Source organism: Macaca fascicularis, chromosome 1 (genome assembly GCF_037993035.2).
Source record: "Macaca fascicularis isolate 582-1 chromosome 1, T2T-MFA8v1.1".
NCBI lineage: Eukaryota > Metazoa > Chordata > Mammalia > Primates > Cercopithecidae > Macaca > Macaca fascicularis.
The window spans coordinates 136,100,209-136,123,170 of record NC_088375.1 but is presented as its reverse complement, the minus strand read 5'-3'; the positions used below and the strand labels follow the sequence as shown (position 1 = coordinate 136,123,170).

General features: G+C 36.2%; 1 long non-coding RNA gene across 1 annotated transcript in view; it reads left to right on the top strand.

Moving 5' to 3' along the window:
- Positions 1 to 22,484, top strand: part of LOC135972039 (uncharacterized) — a 238,518-nt gene extending 216,034 nt beyond the window's left edge. The window contains exon 3 of the long non-coding RNA XR_010588610.1: positions 22,310 to 22,484. This is a non-coding gene — a long non-coding RNA (uncharacterized lncRNA). The remainder of the gene's footprint in view (positions 1 to 22,309) is intronic.
- Positions 22,485 to 22,962: the final 478 nt, after the last annotated feature.

Here is a 22,962-nt window from a genome sequence, read left to right as displayed (position 1 = left end):
AAGCAAAAGTTGACAAATGGGATCATATTAAATAAAAGAGCTTCTGCAGAGCAAAATAAACTATCATCAGAGTGAACAAACTACAGAATTGGAGAAAATTTTTACAATCTATCCTTCTTACAAAGGTATAATATACAGAGTCTACAAGGAACTTAATCAAACTTACAGAAAAAACACAGACAGCCCCATTAAAAAGTGGGCAAAGGATATTAACAGACACTTCTCAAAAGATGACATACATGGAGGAGCAAATATGAAAAAAACGCTCAATATCACTGATCATTAGAAAAATGTAAATCAAAACCACAATGAGATACTATCTCACACCGGTGAGAATGGTGATTATTAAAAAGTCCAAAAATAACAGATACTGACAATGTCGTGGAGAAAAAGAAATGATTTTACACTGTTGGTGGGAGTGTAAATTAGTTCAACCATTGTGGAAGACAGTGTGGCAATTCCTCAAAGACCTAGAGGCAGAAATACCGTTTGACCCAGCAATCCCATTACTGGGTATATACTCAAAGGAATATAAATCATCCTATTGTAAAGATGCATACACACGCATGCTCCTTGCAACACTATTTACAGTAACAAAGACAGGGAATCAACCTAAATGCCCATCAGTGGTAGACTGGAAAAGAAAATGTGGTACACATACACCATAGAATACTATGCAGCTGTGAAAAGGAATAAGATTGTGTTCTATGCAGGGACATGATGGAACTGGAAGCTGTTATCCTCAGCACACTAATGCAGGAAAAGAAAACCAAACACTCCATGTTCTCACTTATAAGTGGGAGCTGAATGATGAGAATACATGGATACATCATGGGGAACAACACACACTTGGGTCCATTGGTGGTGGAATTAGGGGGAGGGAGAGCATCAGGAAAAATAGGTCATGGATGCTGGGGTTGATACCTACATGATGGGATGATCTGTGCAGCAAACCACCATGGCTCATGTTTCACCTATGTAACAAACCTGCACATCCTGTACCTGTACCCCTGAACTTACAATAAAAGTTTAAGAAAAAAAGTAGTAGAAAGAATTTTATTAGTTTATTGAGTGTTATATAGATCTAGGCACCATTTAAAGAACTTCACATATACTAATTCAATCCGCATAAAAGTTTATGTGGTAGGTGTTATCATTTGCTTCATTATACAGATAAGGAAAATGCAGTGCAGAGAGATTAAGGTATTAACCCCAGATTAGACACTTAATAAATTGAGCAGCCAGAATCAAACTCAGGCAGTCTAGCTCCAGAGCTTGTACTCTTAATCTCTGTATTATGTTGTCTTCTAACAAAATTACTAACACATTGACCAAACCCTGTATGTGGTCATGAAAAAGTTTAGATCCAACTATCCCTGCTTACAGGCTTGGATTGTTTGCAAAAGAGATGGTAGATCTGCTTCTCGTAGTTAGCTTTTGGATAAAAGAATATACTGGGCCTGATATAGTTTGAATATGTGTCCCCTCAAATCTCATGTTGAAATGTAATCCCCAGTGTTGAGGGTAGGGCCCAATGGGAGGTGTTTGGATCATGGGGGCAGATCATGAATGGCTATCATCATCCCCTTGGTGATAAGTGAGTTCATGTGAGATCTGGTTGTTTACAAGTGTGTGGTGCCTCCCACTCTCTTTCCCTCTCTCTTGCCCCTATTCCTGCCATGTGAGATGACTGGCTTCCCTCTTCACCTTCTGCCATAATTGAAAGCTCCCTGAGGCTTCACCAGAAGCTAAGCAGATATTGGCACCATGCTTTCTGTACAGCCTGCAGAACCGTAAGCCAATTAAGCCTCTTTTCTTTATAAATAATCCAGCTTCAGGTATTCTTTTATAGCAATACAAGAATGGCCTAACACAGGGCCATTCTATCTATTTTAGTTTCTGGGGAGTTAAGATAACAGAAGGTTCTAAATCCCCATTGGGTATCATCACATTAGGCCTGGCTGAGCAAAATTTCAAGCCCAGGCTTTCTTACTAGGCTTTTAAATAAAGGGACAAGCTGCCCTCTAAATAAAGGAGTATAGAGGGAACCAAAAGAAGACCTGGAACTTGCCTATGCTCTTCATTTTTCCTCACCATAAACTTGCAGATACCTTAATAGAGGAAACTTGTTAGCATTTAGGCACACTATTCTAGGAAAATAATGACATTTATTAATGCTCTTTATTCCTATAAAAATGAAAATTGCTTTATGGAGATATGGAGGATATGAGACTTATATTTCCATAAGGATGCCCAGAAAATACAACAGAGTAAGCAAACTTCTTAGCTAGGCATAAATCTATGTAAGGTTATAAGAGTGAGAGTGATTGTGGGCTTACTTAAAATGGATATGGTGGTTTCACTCTCCTAGCTTGTCTTCCTGTATTGTAGAAGCTGAAAGCTTAAATTATATCATTCCCAGACTTTATTGCAGTTAAAATTCAAGACATGAATTAGCTTCTGCCAATTAAATCAATTCACATACCATTGAGAACATGGAAATGTGGAGGGGGAGCTCTTCATGCCACCTGAGTGTTTCAACTGGCTGGTGCAGTGGTATTTGCCAGGGAAGCTGGATGGAAGTGAGACAGTTGGGTCGCATGCTGCCCATTCTTGGATTTTGCTAGCATAAGGGATGGCTTCAAAGGTTTCCCTGGATCAACCTAGAGGATAATTAAATCAAAGTAAACTTTGCAGGCAGCAAGATAAGGTAGAGAGCGAGTCAGATTTATTCCTTAGTTTTTGTAAGAAATTAAAAAGGCTCAGATGGCTCTGTAGGAATTTGTAGAAGGGGTATAGTTGAGGGCTTGTGGTTTTCCCTTGAAGTGTACCAAGGTACCAGGTAATTCAGCTACATGACACGTTTCAGGAAGAAGATGGATAAGAGTTATGACAAATGTTACAAAATGTCTACAGAGCCGTCCAGAATCAAGGTGCCTAATCAAGAGGGAATGCAACTGAATCCTAGCTGCCTGAGAGAAAAATATGTATCATAGATATATAACCTAAGCATATTATAGTGTCAGAAGTCAACAGAAGTCCTGAGGTAGTGCTAGTCAATTTCAGCAGACGTCTTGTCCATGGCTTGTGTTGAGTTGAGATGAGTGAGGTTACGAAACTTGATGCAAGTTCCTGAGCTCCCAAGCCCCATTGTTGCTCTCACCAATGCTGTACGCCTCACCCATATCACAAAAGAGCAGAGGAGGGCTATGGAAGACTAGAAGACTATGCATTTTAACCTAAAAATTCTAGGTATCACCTAAAGGGAACACTTAAATTATTGCATCAGGCAAAGTTTACCACGTAAGGCTAAAATTTAGATTTTCCTTTCCACCTGTTTCCCAGTAGGTGGATTATGATAATGTTCAGATCAGATGAAGAGCATAAAGCTTCCACATTTTTTTTCAGTGTAAGGGGAAAAAATATGAGTATCTTTCAGACTCTCCTGCATAGATTATATTTAGTTCATTCTATCTGCAGCCTTAATTACCTTCCCCCAATTCAAGAAATGTGCAGTCCACAAAAATGGAAGTTTTTCATAGATTAAATATCTTGCTTCCTTATGAGGGAAGAGTTCTGAGCAGGGAAACATAGAATTTTTTCAGTTTTCCCTGTTAAGATATAATGAAATCATTTTAGTATTTGTTTTTACTCTGTAGAATACTTAGAACCTCAGATTAAGCCATATATTCAAATTTATGTATAATGACAATAAGGTTAAATCTACATTGATTTTTGAATAAATTGTGACATGACTCATCTGGGTCAACATGGATAATCAGCAGCTCACTGTATATTCTTTGGTTGTTCCTTCCCCACCATCCCCTGCTCCCACCACCTCCATCATAATGGCTGCAGGTAAAGGATTCTTGTAAAAGGCTATCTGTGATTCACAGATTTGCCTGGGGTGGGTAAACACTAAATGCACCCTTTGTCAGCTAACATAAGGCTCATTCACTCAGCTTAACTTCTTTCCCAGCCTCCCAGGTTGGTGCAATATAATCCCCCTTTCCTCCCTATTTATTTTTTAAGGTTTCCTATAATCCACATACATATGTTCTTTTCTTAAGGTAATGATTGTTTTTCAGATCAAAAAAAGAACTTTTCAATCTATTGATTACAGTAAAGCTCACTAATCTTTTTGTTGCATAAATGTGTTTATATGTATATCTAGGTCCTAGTTTTAGCATTTCTGCCCTTATTCATTTTAATGTCCTTTAAAAAGTGACTTCTGCTTTTTCTTTTGATTTGCAAATAGCTTTGATTACTTTTTCTTTGCTTATGTTAGTGGACTCCATAAGGAGATCATCTTGCAGAGGCACCTGTACCATGTTTAGGGACATTCAGCTTTTAGTCAATTAGCCTACAGTCTCATGAGTATTTATAGTACTTGTAATATGGTAAAATCATGTGTATTAGAGCCAGTGAGCATGAATCATCCTTTACCCTAAGTTTGAAACCTACTTCCCTGGTGTGGCAGGCCAGGCCTCGCTAATACAAGCCTCCATGACAACCGTTTCAGCACTGACTGAGTGGTTAAGTTAAATATTAAAAGCTGAAAATGCCAGGGCCCTTACGCAAAGGCTGGAATGTAACAAAAGCCCACCAAGAATCTTGCCTAGGCTTTTCCTCGGCCTTAAAGCATGACAAAACAATGAAGGAATTATTAACAGGACCCATTTGGGATTAAACAAGTTTTATTGGGGATCTGAAGAAACTCTCATACAAGTTTATTAGGGGTCTGAAAGAATACCCAAACCTCCGTGATTTAGCAGGAGACAAGATAAGGGTAACCACCCTAGTATCTGGACCCATTTAGATTCAGTAAATTTACTGAGGCTCTAGAGGAAGGACTTCAGGACTCAGACCTTATAGATTAAAAGAAGTTAATCACTTACATCTTTAGACAAATGCAGACTTACATGTAGACTTATAGGTTAGGAGGTATATAAGCTCTGGAAAACTTTGTATTTTGAATTGGTCTGGTCATAATTTCCATGTCTTCTCCCCGTAACTGAGTTATAGGAATAAAACTCTCTTCCTCCCCAGTTCGTCTGCATCTCGTTATTGGGACACGAGAAATAGCAGCCCGACCCTCAGTTTGGTTCGGGAACACTGGGACTCTGTTTTGAAAGAGCACTGTGGAAAAATCTCATCTTTTGTGTAACAGTTATTTAAAAACAACCAACCAAATGAAGATTACTTAAGAGAAATGTGTGTTGAGGACTTCATTCCCTACAGCCCCAGTAATAGTGGGATTTTGTTGACATGCTTAGAAATGTCAGAGAAATGTTGACACTTGTATCGTATCCTCCATGTTTATGTTGGTCCTACCACTGCTAACATGCTACAAATCATGAGCACTCTGCATGTGCTCAATGGATTGACTGAATTCTTCCCTCATTTAGTCAGTCAGTCTGCAAACAATGATGACCTCTTGGGTTTGATCCAGATCACATGCTAAGCCCTCTAGGGCCGAATGCACAACAATGAATCCTGTAGTTTTAGTTCTCAAAAAACTCTGCAGTCTAATGGTGTAAACAAACACACTATGGATCTCCAAAGCCAGTTGTGCATATGTATAGGTTGTTCTAAGCTATCCAGTAGAAGAAAGATTTATGCTTATATTTTTATCTAAAAATTAAGATACATATTAATGTACTGACAGTCAATGGTCACATGTCACTAAGGTACAAGTTTTCCTTAAGAAAGAGTGGAACTTCTGCAATATGAAAAGACTGGAGGCTTGCATTCTTACCTGTTTATTCATGTTCAAATTATTTTTGTGCCTGTAAGCAGAGAACAAATTATAAAGTGACTTGCATCATACAAATTCACACTGATGATTTTAAGGATTCCTGAAAGAGATGTAAATAATAAAGAAACATTATCAAATTTGTATTCAGAACTTTCTATAACAGTGAAATAATTTTGGAGTATTGGAACAAGATAACCTATGAGAAAGCTACAGAACTCTGTTTTACTTAAGTTCCATAGCACTTAGAACAATTTATATTTATTGTATTTTATTTTTGTTTGCTTGGTTTTGCCTGCCTTCTCTACTAAATGGCAAACTCCATGAAGGTAGGAACAAACTACTCTATCTTGTTCTCATTTATATCCTAGCACCTAGCACAATGTCTGGCACAAAGAAGGGGTTAAATCAATATTTGCAGAATGAGTGAATGAAGTGGAGAGAGGAGATATTTGAGAGACATTTAGGATATGTAAACATATGCATTGTATAAAATATCTTTGAGACACTTTTCTTCAAGTGGGTATAGCAATTGTGACCTCAGTGAGGTGTCTGAAGAAGATTAAGTAAAATTACATAGGTAAAGATCCCAGCAGAAAGTAGGACACAGTCATTTCTTTCAGTTCACTACTATTTTCTCCAAAACACATTTCAATCAGTTCCAAATATTGTAAAAGTGGAGTGATCATAACTCTTTTCAGAAAAGAAACTGTCAAAGTAGAAAGCACAGAGATTAGAATCATAATTGAGATTGTTTGGTTCAGAATAAATGGTTATCTTATGGATAAAGGATAATCAATTCAAAAGAACTTCTGCTCTTCCAAATTAATAATGCTGTGAGTCATTCTGTTGATTAGAAAGAAAAAGGCAAACATGTTTTTATGGTGTATCTTGTTGAAAGTATAATCTACACATGCCAAATAAATGTGAAACAAAGGGATTAGTGGAGTTATTAATGCTGGAATAAGAATAATATTTTTACATACTTTGTTCTTCATAATAATTACTACAATTTGCTGCTTATTTCCCATTTGCTTGTTTAAAGTTTTTGCTCCCACAGAGCTGGAAGCACCTTGAACACAGGGAGCATGTCCATTTAATTTACCACAGGTCCTAGTACATGGTATCCAAAATAAAATATCAGTTAAGTGAACAGAAAGATTCGCTATAAGGTTTTTTTTAACAGTGGTTCTGCCACCTATTGGCTTTGAGATTCTGGAAAGTTTCTTCAACTCTCTGAGCCTCATTTCCTTCATATGCAAAATGGAGATAAATTGTCCATCATGCTGATGTAAGAATTAAATAAAAACAATGCTTAAAACATGAATCCTAGTGCTGCCACATAATATATGTTCAATGAATGTTACCTGTTAGTAGGGTCTGTTTGAGTAAGTCAAATGAAAATTAAGACAAAGAGTTTTGCAGAATGGTTATATTTGTAGGGGCTTTTCAGGAACATACAGAAAACACACAATAATTGCCTTACTTAGAGTTGGGATTCTGACTTGCAGCTTTGTACTAGGGACTTTTCTGTGGACGATATATTCATCAGAGATAAATTACCTCCGACTTCAGTTGGACAGAGTAGGGGGCTCCACAGTGGTGGGGATCAATAGATGGGGGTGGCCAGAGGCGTTAGTGCTGGGCCAATTTAATGAGTCTTGGAAAGAGTTGTATTAAAAGCTTTTAGGGGAAAGCTCCCCGTTGCTGCTTTTTGTGCTCTGTCTAGTACTTTAATGAATGCTGCTATAAAGAGTGTTTTATCTGTGCATTATGAGCCCAGGTTTGACTGTTCAGGCTCTCAGAAGGATTTTAGCTGTCTCGGGATAAGATTTTATGAAGGGAAGAAAAACTCATAGAGAAATACGATTTTTCATAATGAGTACTAATCTGAAGAAATTAACAGCAATCACTGGTACTAAATCCCCAAATCACAAATTTTGGATTGATTAAAAATATACACCAATCAAACAATGGAATTTCACAATGGATTTTCATAGTATACTTCTCTTTGTATTATTGTTAACACTTTGGGCTGAATTACGAATTTGTTCTCCATGACATGTAAAAAAGCTTTGGAACTTAAAACACTAGTAAAATGCTGTTTCTTCAACGTCACTCCTCCTTTTAAATCCCAATGCTTACCCTTCACAATTACATGTGATATGTTATTGAACATTGATTCAATTTTAAAAATACGAGGGCAATATTTGTACCAAGTGCACGTTAACATAACTTGACCGGCTTCTAGAGTGGAATGACGTTTCAAAATAGCAAAGCAGAAGGCATTTCCTTTACGTGTGTCTCAGCCTCACGGTGTCATACATACAGTAAACAATTTGCTTTTTAAGACTTTTTTTATTTCATCTTAGATTTTTCTTCTGGGTTTTAAAAATAATTATACTTACATGTGGAGTTAGCACTTTAGCAGAGATTTGAGGCCCCTTTTGGTACCTGGTTATGATGAAGCTTAATAAGGCTAGGAAAGGAAGTGTAGTACTGAATGTATTGAATCCATTGAAAGTGTTCCCCCTCTCCTTTCCTATGAGTTGTTTCAAAAAGCATAAGATCCAGAGCCATTAGCAGGTGCAACCCAGTTAAATTCTTTGGTTGAAATGGATTATAGGGGGATCATTTCTGAAGATATTACTGATAAACTGAAATTCTCAAACTAAGTTAAAATATATTATTACATCCTTCTTTTATTAATAGCCTGTACAGGCCAGGCCCAGTCACTCGTGCCTGTAATCCCAGCACTTTGGGGGGCCGAGGCAAGGGGATCACCTAAGGTCAGGAGTTCAAGACCAGCCTGGCCAACATAGTGAAACCCCATCTATATTAAAAATACACAAATTAGTTGGGTGTGCTGGCCCATGCCTGTAGTTCCAGTTACTTGGAAGATTGAGGCAGAAGAATCACTTAAACTATTAAAAATACAAAAATTAGTTGGGTGTGCTGGCCCATGCCTGTAGTTCCAGCTACGTGGGAGGTTGAAGCAGAAGAATCGCTTAAATCAGAAAGGACGAGGTTGCAGTGAATTCAAAATCCACTACTGTACTCCAACATGGGTGTCAGAGTGAGACTCCATCTAAAAAAAAAAAAAAAGCCTGTGCAAATGTAAACCGTATACATACAGTTATTGTATCTCAAAATATTATTTATTTGAAAAGATCAATTCCCAAAATATTTTATTTGCTTTTTAGACTTACTATGGTAGTGAATTTTAATTCATTGATCCGTTTCATTTTGCTTTCTCAATTATTATTATCCTGTAGAAAGCTGATAATAACATCATTTTAAAAATGTGTTTATTCACTAATGTTATTTATTCATTCGTTAGGTTACACATAGTTTTATTGAGCATTTATTATGAGCTTTGATTGAGACCATAAAAATGAATAAAACAAGGGGTGCTTTCTGTAACTCGCTTTGTGGTAAGGGGAGAATCAGTGAAATAAACTGAATATTACCAGAGACTGATAAGAAGTTTGTGTAGCTTCACAAAAGTTTACTGAAATGACTGAATATGTACTTGATACAGTTTGAGTACATGTCTTTGCCAATCTCATGTTGAATTCTAATCCCCAACATTGGAGGTGGGGCCTGGTGGGAGGTATATGAGTCATGACAGCTGATCCCTTATGGCTTGGTGCTGGTTTCCTGATGGTCAGTGAGTTCTTGGGAGATTTGGTTGCTTGAAAGTGTGTGGCATCTTCTCCTTTGCACACTCTTGCTTCCACTCAGGCTATGTAACATGCCCGTTCCCACTTGGACTTCTGCCGTGAGTAAAACTCCCTAAGGCCTCCCCAAAAGCCAAGCAGACGTTGGTGCCAAACTTGTACAGCCTGTAGAACTGTGAGACAATTAAACCTCTTTTCTTTATAAATTACCCAGTCTCAGGTATTTCTTTTTTCCTTTTTTATTTTATCCTCTCAGGGAGGAAGGTATTTCTTTATAGCAGTACAAGAACAGCCTAACACAGTGCTTTTAAAAATAGCATTTCCCATTTTTGTTGTCTGATTATAAAACTAACATATCAATTTTAGGAAATTCATATCTTTAGTACTTTTGTGTATATACTTCCCATCTTTTATCCACATGAAATTATATCTATAAGTGTTTTTACACATCTGAGTATATACTGCTTAGCACCTGTTTTTTTGTGTGTTTTACTTAACACTCCACCATAAATATTTTCCCATGTCAATATTTATAACTTTGTAATTTTAATTTTGATAGTTACTCTTTGCTCCATTATTAGATGTACCATAATTTAGTTCAATTCTTCCCAATTGGTTATTTAAAGATTTTTAAAATGCCATTATCAATAAAGTTCCAATGAAAAATTTATAGCTAAATCTGATTATTTCCTTAAGAAAAATCTCCTGGACCTTACGTATTTATTTATTTATTTATTTATTTATTTATTTTTTGAGACAGAGTCTCATTCTGTCTCCCAGGCTGGAGTGCAGTGGCATGATCTCAGCTCACTGCAAGCTCCACCTCCTGAGTTCATGCCATTCTCCTGCCTCAACCTCCCGAGTATCTGGGACTACAGGCGCCCACCACCACACCCAGCTAATGTTTTGTAGTTTTAGTAGAGACGGGGTTTCATCGTGTTAGCCAGGATGGTCTCAATCTCCTGACCTTGTGATCCACCCTCCTCGGCCTCTCAAAGCGCTGGGATTACAGGCGTGAGCCACCATGCCCAGGCTAAATAATTATTTATTAACATATTCATATTTAAAGTATCTTATATAGAGAGATAAATGTTCTTCAGAAATTGTGCATTATATTAGGGTGCCCTGCATCTTTACACTTTACCATTCTTTTTGGTCTTCTCTATTTTGATGAGTGAACAAGTAGCATTGAATATTTTCCATTTTTATTAGCCATGTGTACTACTCACTAGTGAGTTACAATTAATGACCTTTACCTATTTTTTAATTTCAAAGGCTTCAGAGTTCTAGTTTTGTAAAATAGTTGGTTATACTAGCTTTGAAAACCTTCTACCTTTATATTCGTGATAAAATAATAAATAAATAATGAGAATAGCTGACCGTATCAAGCATGCAAGAAAGGGAAACTTTATGTACCAGAAGCAGAGAGGTAGCTGAGAGGCAGACCAATGATTATGCCAGCCGATGCTATGGCAGGCCAAATGTGATGGTGTTGGTGTACAGGATACAGCATTGCCACCCAACTCAACTTCTATGGTCTTGCTGTGGAATCAGACTGGTTGCAAAAGGCAACACTTAAACTTGGCTTTGCCTTGACTCTGGATGGCATAGAACATCTCTTTTGAGAATTCACAATCCAAGTTTGTGCTCACAATTAATTTGGAGTCCAATTTAAGCTAGTTGGGTATTAAAACACATGCACACGCATCACATACACTGAGAAATAAACATGGGAATTGGTCTCTGGCCACTGATACATCTCTGGTGTCTGTTGGGATCAAATGCAAAGCTTTCTGGGGAGACACTTCAAAAACCAAGATGCACATAATTTCCATAATAACGGCATGCTTTGCATAAGATAAGATAATATAAAAAATGACTAAACACTAAATGAAACAATCTACTGTGAATAAGACTTAGGAAAACAAGAGAAATAACACCTACAAAATATGAGATAATAGAACAATGCTATTACAGAGGTTGTAAAGTGAGATATTTAAAACTATTGATGTGATGAAATAAGTTATAGAAACAAAACAAGAGGACAGGAGATTGGCTTAAAAACAAAAACAAATTCCATTTTGAAAAGGTACAAAATACACAGTCTAAACACTTAAACAAATCATCATTAAAGAAGAAACAATGGACGATCTAAACAGCAGATTGGAGATCACTAAAGAGTGAGAGAGTAAGGTGAGCTGGAAGAGAAATCTGTTGTGGGAAAAAAACTATAATACAGTACAGAAAGACAAAGAGATAGGGAGTACTTTCAACTTGGGTTAATAAGAATTCCAGGAAGAAGTAAAAAGAATGGTTCAGAATTTTTGAGAATTAATAAAAGTCATATATCTCCAATCCTAAGCTATGCAATTTCCAGGAATAATAATGGTAATAATTCTGGTAATAACATCAAAGAAAAAGAGAAATTTTAACAACCAGAAAAATGCAAATTCATTACAAAGGACCAATAATTAGACTAAAAACAGACTTCTTTTGATTATACTTTAAGTTTTAGGGTACATGTGCACAACGTGCAGGTTTGTTACATAGGTATACATGTGCCATGTTGGTTTGCTGCACCCATCAGCTCGTCATTTAATTAGGTATTTCTCCTAATGTTATCCCTTTCCCAGCCTCCCAGCCCCCGACAGACCCCAGTGTGTGACATTCTGTGCCCTGTGTCCATGTGTTCTCATTGTTTAACTCCCACCTATGAGTGAGAATATGCAGTGTTTGGTTTTCTGTCCCTGTGATAGTTTGCTTAGAATGATCGTTTCCAGGTTCATCCATGTCCCTGCAAAGGACATGAACTCATTTTTTTATGGCTGCATAGTATTCTATGGTGTATATGTGCACATTTTCTTAATCCAGTCTATCACTGATGGACATTTCTGTTGGTTCCAAGTCTTTGCTATTGTGAATAGTGCCGCAATAAACACAGGTGTGGACGTCTCTTTATAGTAACATGATTTATAATCCTTTGGGTATATACCCAGTAATGGGATGTCTGGGTCAAATGGTATTTCTAGTTCTAGATCCTGGAGGAATCACCACACTGTCTTCCACAATGGTTGAACTAATTTACACTCCCAATGACAGTGTAAAAGCATTCCTATTTCTCCACATCCTGTCCAGCATCTGTTGTTTCCTGACTTTTTAATGATTACCATTCTAGCTGGCAGGAGATGGTATCTCATTGTGGTTTTTGGCTAGGACAATCAGGCAAGAGAAAGAAATAAAAGATATTCAATTATGAAAAGAGGAAGTCAAACTGTCTCTGTTTGCAGATGACATGATTGTATATTTAGAAAACCCCATAATCTCACTCAAAAATCTCCTTAAGCTGATAAGCAAATTCAGCAAAGTCTCAGGATACAAAATCAATGTGCAAAAATCACAAACATTCTTATACACCAATAATAGAGAGCCAAATCATGAGTGAACTCCCACTCGTAATTACTACAATGAGAATAAAATACCCAGGAATCCAACAAGGGATGTGAAGGACCTCTTCAAAGAGAACTACAAATCACTGCTCAACGAAATAAAAGAGGACACAAACAAATGAAAGAACATTCCATGCTCATGGATAGTAAGAATCAGTATTGTGAAAATGGCCATACTGTCCAAGGTAATTTATAGATTCAGTGCTATCCCCATCAAGCTACCACTGACTTTCTTCACAGAATAGGAAAAGACTGCTTTAAAGTTCATATGGAACCAAAAAAGAGCCCACATAGCCAAGACAATCTTAACCAAAAAGAACAAAGCTGGAGGCATCATGCTACCTGACTTCAAACTATACTACAAGGCTACAGTAAGCAAAACAGCAGGGTACTGGTACCAAAACTGAGATACAAATGAATGGAACAGAATGGAGGCCTCAGAAATAACACCACACATCTACAACCATCTAATCTTCGATAAACCTGACAAAAACAAGCAAGGGGGAAAGGATTCCTTATTTAATAAATGATGCTGGGAAACTGGCTAGCCATATATAGAAAGCTGAAACTGGATCCCTTCCTTATCCCATATACAAAAATTAACTCAAGATGGATTAAAGACTTAAATATAAGATCTAATAGCATAAAAACTCTAGAAGAAAACCTAGGCAATACCGTTCAGGACATAGGCATGGGCAAAGACTTCATGACTCAAACACCAAAAGCAGTGACAACAAAAGCTGAAATAGACAAATGAGATCTAAGTAAACTAAAGAGCTTCTGCACAGCAAAAGAAACTATCATCAGAGTGAAGAGGCAACCTACAGAATGGGAGAAAATCTTTGCAATCTACCCATCTGACGACTAATATACAGAATCTACACAGAACTTAAACAAATTTACAAGAAGCAAACCCATCAAAAGTAGGCAAAGGATATGAACAGACAATTCTGAAAAGAAGACATTTATGTACCCAACAGACATATGAAAAAATGCTCATCATCGCTGGTTATCAGAGAAATGCAAATAAAAACAGACTTTCAACCTCAACCATAGAAGCTGAAAAATAGTACAGTTAGAGGTTGGTGCAAAAGTGATTGCAGTTTTTGCCATTGAAAGTGATAGAAAACTGAAATTACTTTTGCACCAACCTAATACTTCAAAGCACTAGAGTAGAACAAAGCCATCAACATAGAAGCCTAAAACTATATAAACTATCCTTCAGGAATGAATTCCAAATGATGTTTTTGGGAAACAGAAACAAAGTGTCACTTGCAGGACCTCCTAGAATTATACAGTATGTTCTTCATTAAGAAAGAAGTTGAACCAGAAGGAAGGAATAATAGTGAAGAGGCAATGTTGAGTGAAGAACTGACAGGTATATAGATAAATCTAAATTTGTATTGACTATAAAATCATTAATTTTAATAATAACCAATTTGAGTGGTTAAAAACAAAGTACATCTAATTTATTGAAAATAATGACAAAAAATGGGAATGAAGAAGATTTGGATTTTAAGAAGGTGCAAAAAGGATTAACTTTATCTTTAGCTATTTCAAATATATATGTTAAACATTTAAGAGTAATAACTGAAAAAAATAGAAGTTATATTCAGAACTTCCATACCAGTAAAACTTGGAAAAGGGATTAGAAAAATGTCATTGATCCAAGAAATTAAAGGAAAAGAAACAAAAAAGAAACACACAAAGGGTATTGTGATTAATCACCACATATTGTGATAGACATATATCCAAATACCAGCAATCACATTATTATAAACTAAAATAAAATCTTGCTAGCTAAAACTAGACACTGTCAGACTACATACCTATATGCGTATAGCCAGGTCTGTGTGATTAACAGAAGATGCAATTTAAAAAATAATGACTGGAAAGGCTGAAATGAAAGTAAAAGGATCAGAAAAAATGTACAAAGCAAGTATTGACTAAAATGAAGCAGGTGTGGTTACATAAACAAAGCAAAACATAAGGCAGAATTATTTAATAGGAATAAAAGAGTAGGTCATTGAGAAATAGATCAATTCATCAGAAAGATGCAATAGTACTGAGCTTATAGACAGCTCGCAATACAGCCTTAAATATGGAAAATCAAAATTGACATAATCACAAGGAGGAATTGAAAATACCTAGTCATATACTTTAACCCACCTCTCTCAAATATTGATAGATGAAGTGCACACAAAGTAATTTCTGAACAAAACTTGCATAACAAACCGAATCTAAATGGACATACATGAACATCCTTGGAACAATTAGAGAATGTTTAGTCTATTTAAGCTTGCAGGAAATGAGGACAGAAAAATTGACCACCTTATAGACCCAAAGCAAGTGTTTGTAAATGAAAAGGAGAAAAGGATACCATATAGTTCGTGTTCTAAGACACTAATGCAATAAAGTTGAAATTAATTGTAAGAATTGACATAAATGCACAGAAGTAGGAACTTGTGCATTGCTGGTGAGGGTAAAAGTTTTTATAACTATTTTAGAAGACCGATTTCAGGTGTGGTACCTAGTAAATCTGACATTATATACCACCTGTGCCACTAATTTCAGTTCTGCACAGAGGGGGAATTGACCAGTATTATTCATGGCAGCTCTGTAGGTAATGGCAAAAAAAGTGAACATAACTTAACTGTTCCTTGGTAGGGAAATGGGCTAACCTGTTTTGTTAGTACAATAGATTATTGGGCAAAAATTCTTAACCTTAAATGTAAATGGACTAAATGGTCCAATTAAAAGACAGACTGGCTAATTGGATAAAGAGTCAAGACCCATCAGTTTGCTGTATTCACGAGACCCATCTCACATGCAGAGACATACATAGGCTCAAAATAAAGGGATGGAGGAAGATCTACCAAGCAAATGGAGAACAAAAAAAAAGCAGGGGTTGCAATCCTAGTCTCTGATAAAACAGACTTTAAACCATCAAAGATCAAAAAAGACAAAGAAGGCCATTACATAATGGTAAAGGGATCAATTCAACAGGAAGAGCTAACTATCCTAAATATATATGCACCCAATACAGGAGCACCCAGATTCATAAAGCAAGTCCTTAGAGACTTACAAAGAGACTTAGACTCCCATACAATAATAATGTGAGACTTCAACACCCCACTGTCAACTTTAGACAGATCAACGAGACAGAAAGTTAACAAGGATATCCAGGAATTGAACTCATCTCTGCACCAAGCAGACCTAATAGACATCTACAGAACTCTACACCCAAAATCAACAGAATATACATTCTTCTCAGCAACACATCACACTTATTCCAAAACTGACCACATAATTGGAAGTAAAGCACTCCTCAGCAAATGTACAAGAACAGAAATTATAACAAACTCTCTCTCAGACCACAGTGCAATCAAACTAGAACTCAGGACTAAGAAACTCAATCAAAACCGCTCAACTACACGGAAACTGAACAACCTGCTCCTGAATGACTATGACTACTGGGTACATAACGAAATGAAGGCAGAAATAAAGATGTTCTCTGAAACCAATGAACAAAGATACAACATACCAGAATCTCTGGGACACATTTAAAGCAGTGTGTAGAGGGAAATTTATAGCACTAAATGCCCACAAGAGAAAGCTGGAGGGATCTAAAATTGACACTCTAACATTACAATTAAAAGAACTAGAGAAGGAAGAGCAAACACATTCAAAAGCTAGCAGAAAGCAAGAAATAACTAAGATCAGAGCAGAACTGAAGGAGATAAAGACACAAAAAAACCCTCCAAAACATCAAAAAATCAATGAATCCAGGAGTTGGTTTTTTGAAAAGATCATCAAAATTGATAGACCGCTAGCAAGACTAGTAAAGAAGAAAAGAGAGAAGAATCAATTAGATGCAATAAAAAATGATAAAGGGGATGTCACCACCGACCGCACAGAAATACAAACTACCATCAGAGAATACTATAAACATCTCTACGCAAATAAACTAGAATATCTAGAAGAAATGGATAATTTCCTGGACACTTGTACTCTCCCAAGACTAAACCAGGAAGAAGTTGAATCCCTGAATAGAACAATAGCAGGCTCTGAAATTGAGGCAATAATTAATAGCTTACCAACCAAAAAAAGTTCAGGACCAGATGGATTCACAGCTGAATTCTACCAGAGGTACAAGGAGGAGCTGGTACCATTCCTTCTGAAACTACTCCAATCAATAGAAAAAGAGGGAATCCTCCCTAACTCATGTTATGAGGCCAACATCATCCTAATACCAAAGCCTGGCAGAGACACAACCAAAAAAGAGAATTTTAGACCAATATCCCTGATGAACATCGATGCAAAAATCCTCAATAAAATACTGGCAAACCGAATCCAGCAGCACATCAAAAAGCTTATCCACCATGATCAAGTGGGCTTCATCCCTGGGATGCAAGGCTGGTTCAACATATACAAATCAATAAACATAATCCAGCATATAAACAGAACCAAAGACAAAAACCACATGATTATCTCAATAGACACAGAAAAGGCCTTTGACAAAATTCAACAGCCCTTCATGCTAAAAACTCTCAATAAATTCGGTATTGATGGAACGTACCTCAAAATAATAAGAGCTATTTATGACAAACCCACAGCCAATATCATACTGAATGGGCAAAAATTGGAAAAATTCCCTTTGAAAAGTGGCACAAGACAGGGATGCCCTCTCTCACCACTCCTATTCAACATAATGTTGGAAGTTCTGGCTAGGGCAATTAGGCAAGAGAAAGAAATCAAGGGTATTCAGTTAGGAAAAGAAGAAGTCAAACTGTCCCTGTTTGCAGATGACATGATTGTATATTTAGAACACCCCATCATCTCAGCCCAAAATCTCCTTAAGCTGTTAGCAACTTCAGCAAAGTCTCAGGATACAAAATTAATGTGCAAAAATCACAAGCATTCTTATACACCAGTAACAGACAAACAGAGAGCCAAATAAGGAATGAACTTCTATTCACAATTGCTTCAAAAAGAATAAAATACCTAGGAATCCAACTTACAAGGGATGTAAAGGACCTCTTCAAGGAGAACTACAAACCACTGCTCAGTGAAATAAAAGAGGACACAAACAAATGGAAGAACATACCATGCTCATGGATAGGAGGAATCAATATCATGAAAATGGTCATACTGCCCAACGTAATTTATAGATTCAATGCCATCCCCATCAAGCTACCAATGACTTTCTTCACAGAATTGGAAAAAACTGCTTTAAAGTTCATATGGAACCAAAAAGGAGCCCGCATTGCCAAGACAATCCTAAGTCAAAACAACAAAGCTGGAGGCATCACGCTACCTGACTTCAAACTATACTACAAGGCTACAGTAACCGAAACAGCATGGTACTGGTACCAAAACAGAGATATAGACCAATGGAACAGAACAGAGTCTTCAGAAATAATACCACACATCTACAACCATCTGATCTTTGGCAAACCTGAGAAAAACAAGAAATGGGGAAAGGATTCCCTATTTAATAAATGGTGCTGGGAAAATTGGCTAGCCATAAATAGAAAGCTGAAACTGGATCCTTTCCTTATACCTTATACGAAAATTAATTCAAGATGGATTAGAGACTTAAATGTTAGACCTAATACCACAAAAACCCTAGAAGAAAACCTAGGCAATACCATTCAAGACATAGGCATGGGCAAGGACTTCATGTCTAAAACCCCAAAAGCAATGGCAACAAAAGCCAAAATTGACAAATGGGATCTAATTAAACTAAAGAGCTTCTGCACAGCAGAAGAAACTACCATCAGAGTAAACAGGCAACCTACAGAATGGGAGAAAATTTTTGCAATCTACTCATCTGACAAAGGGCTAATATCCAGAACCAACAAAGAACTCAAACAAATTTACAAGAAAAAAAAACAAACAACCCCATCAAAAAGTGGGCAAAGGATATGAACAGACATTTCTCAAAAGAAGACATGCATACAGCCAACAGACACATGAAAAAATGCTCATCATCACTGGCCATCAGAGAAATGCAAATCAAAACCACAATGAGATACTATCTCACACCAGTTAGAATGGCAATCATTAAAAAGTCAGGAAACAACAGATGCCGGACAGGATGTGGAGAAATAGGAACACTTTTACACTGTTGGTGGAACTGTAAACTAGTTCAACCATTATGGAAGACAGTATGGTGATTCCTCAATGATCTAGAACTATAAGTACCATATGACCCAGCCATCCCATTACTGGGTATATACCCAAAGGATTATAAATCATGCTGCTATAAAGACACATGCACATGTATGTTCATTGAGGCACTATTCACAATAGCAAAGACTTGGAATCAACCCAAATGTCCATTAGTGACAGACTGGATTAAGAAAAGGTGGCACATATACAGCATGGAATACTATGCAGCCATAAAAAAGGATGAGTTTGTGTCCTTTGTAGGGACATGGATGCAGCTGGAAACCATCATTCTGAGCAAACTATTGTAAGAACAGAAAACCAAACACCACATGTTCTCACTCATAGGTGGGAACTGAACAATGAGACCACTTGGACATAGGAAGGGGAACATTGCACACCAGGTCCTATTATGGGGAGGGGGTAGAGGGGAGGGATTGCATTGGGAGTTATACCTGATGTAAATGACGAGTTGATGGGTGCCGATGAGTTGACGGGTGCAGCACACCAACATGGCACAAGTATACATATGTAACAAACCTGCACGTTGTGCACATGTACCCTAGAACTTAAAGTATAATAATAAAAAATAAAATATTTCTAGCAAAAACGAGTTTTAAATTCTTTCTCACCAGAATTTTCCCTGGTGCGAGTTTTAGAGGGGCCAGTTGGTTGCCTGATAACAGTTTCTAAAGTAGATCCCACAATTAAGCTCTATCTTCTTGATCATTTGGGAGAATAGTTTTACAAAGAGGTTGATGCCAATATTTATGTCACTGGTAGAGAATGGTTCAGATATTTGAAATAATTCTAAAGGGATTTAGTTGGCATTGACTTCAGAGCACAGCCTGAGAGACCTAATTCTTTGAACATCAGAGACTTACTAAATTGGAAGAGCACATTCTGAGAGACGTAATCCTCTGAACATCACAGACCTTACTCCTTTGAGACCTAAAGAGTAAGGCAAATTCCAATTTCTAAACAAATTTTAAGAGCCGTGTTTTGGGCACACATTTACCTGTGTAACAAACCTGCACGTCCTACACATGTTTCTGGAACTTAAAATAAAATAAAATTTAAACAAAAAAATTCAAATGAATAAATTATATCTGCATGTGTCAATATGAATAATTAAAAAACATAAGCATTATTGAAAGAAGAAAGTTACAATTATTGTATACATTGTCTTAACATTTACATTATTGAAATAGTTTTGGACATGTATACAAACTGAGACAAGCATGAAAACATTTAGTGGAATGATGGCATGCATACTAACCAGGGTAATGACTGCCTCTGAAGAAGAGGAAGTGGTAAGTGTTGTGTGAACTGGAGTTTTACTTGAAGCTCTAACTCTTCCCCCAGCCCCCTATACTGTTAACAATAAAGAAATCTAAAACAAATATGAGAAAAATGGTAATATTTTTAAAAATGAGTGATAAGTACATGGGTCTGTATTTCCTGTAAACACAAGAAATACATCATCTATATTTTCCTGTAAATTGAAAAAATATGAAATACATAAAAATTTATAACAATTAACTTAAAATATTTATTTATAAGCACTCTACATTAAATTATTATGTGTCAAACATGTTATAAATACTTTTCTCAACTTGCATAATTTTGTTTTTGGTGCTTTTAAACATTGAGAAGTTTTAATTTTTTCATTAAGTTAAATCTGTCATTTACATTTTTATTAGTTCTACCCTTACTGTTATATTTATGAAATTCTTTTCATTTCCAGGAATCAATAAGCATTGCAGTTTATTTTATTCTAGTTCTTTTTTTTAACCTTCAATTTAGTACATTATCTAGAATTAACTTTAACTTATGTGCTAGGTATCTTTAAATTTCTGTTTTATATTACATTTCAATAATTATTCAATATCTCTGAATCGTATTATAAATGATCCTTTCATTCTCACTGACTAGAAATGAACTTTTCTCATACACTAATTTTATATTATCTCATATGCTAGGCTTTATTTTTAAGATTTCATGTTCTGTGTCTCAATATCTGGTAATAGCTTTCTTTCTGTCCTCTCCTTCAGCTCCCAACTATGCATATGTTTAATATTTTTTGTCTTGGCTAGTCTCAAACATTTTTCTTACTGATGAACTCTAAAATCATTTTTGTTAGGTTCCAAATAAAACATTAAAATTGTGACTGGAATTGCACTGACTCTGTAAGTTAATTTGAGAAAGAACTGGCATTTTTCCACAGTAACTAGATTTTCCATTTAGTAACATTACATTTCAGCATTTATTTAAGTTTTACTTTTGAGACTCATAATATTTTTCTCATTAGCTCTAAAAAATTTCTAAATTTCCTATATCTTAACATTTTTGTTAACTTTTTTTTTGTTTTCCTGTTACTATTTAGTTATATTTTTATGATTATTTGTAGCATAAAAGAAAGCTATTGTTTTGCATATTTACTCTGTATCTGCACATTGCATAACATCCTCACATGCTTGGGTATTCTAGCTTGGCTTTAATGTCTTTTGAAAATACCTATAGAGTGGTTTCATTATATTATTTTGCATTATTGTTTTTTTCTTTTTAGCTTGTATTTTAGATTCAAGGGATATTTGTGCAGGTTTGTTATAAAAGTGTATTGCATGATGCTAAAGTTTGGGGTATGATTGGACCTGTCACCCAGGTAGTGAGCATGGTACAAAGTAGATAGGTTTTCAGCCCTTTCCTCCTTCTCATCCTCCACTGTCTTACAGACCCCAGGGTCCATTGTTCTCATCTTTATGTCAATGTGTACCCAAAGTTTAGCTCTCACTTACAAGTGAGAACATGTGACATTTGGTTTTCTGTTCCTGTTTTAGTTTGCTTAGGATAATGGCCCCCAGCTGCATCCATATTGCTACAAAGGACATGATTTCATAGTCATGGCTGGGTATTACTCCAATGTATATATGTTTATTTTCTTCATCTAGTCCACCATTGATGGGTTCCTGAGTTTATTTCCTCCCTGTCTTTGTTATTTTGAATAGTGCACTAATGAATATATAGGTGCATGTGTCTTTTTGGTAGAACCATTTATTTTCCTTGGGGACTATACCCAGTAATGGGATTGTTGGGTTGAATGGTAGTTCTATTTTTAGTTCTTTGAGAAATCTCCAAACTGCTTTCTATAGTGGCTGAACTTATTTACCTCTCCCCAACAGTGTATAAGCATTCTCTTTTTGCCATAACCTTGCTAACATTTACTGTTGTTGGTTTTTTTGACTTTTTAATAATAGCTATCCTGACTGGTGTGAGATGGCACTAAAGAGCTTCTGCATAGCAAAAGAAATTATCAACAGAGTAAACAGACAACCTCCAGAATGAGAGAAAATATTCACAAACTATGCATATGACAAAGGTCTAAGTCCAGAATCTCCAAGGTACTTAAACAAATCAACAAACAGTAAACAATCCCATTTAAAGCAAGCAAAGTACATGAACAGACACTTCTCAAAAGAAGACATATAAGCAGCCAACACATGAAAACATGCTCATCATCACTAATCATCACAGAAAAGCAAATTATTTTCTATTGCTTCACTTCAGCTATACCAGGGGTCTTCAAAAAGTTCATGGAAAATGCATATTATGAAAAACTATGCATAGATTTCAAACTAGTTTGAGGCCCTAAGAAGGACAAGATATCAGTTTGGAAAGAACCCCTATCAGAGCAACATGAATTCTGCTAAAATTGAAGCAAGAAACAACATCAAATTTATGGTGAAGTTTTGGTAAAAGAATGGTGAAATATTGATGCTTTACAGAAAGATTATGAGGAAAATGCCCCAAAGAAATCAGTAGTTTATAAATGGATAATTTGTTTTTAAAAAGGACTAATGACATTGAAGATGAAACCCACAACAATGGACCATCCACATTAATTTGCAAG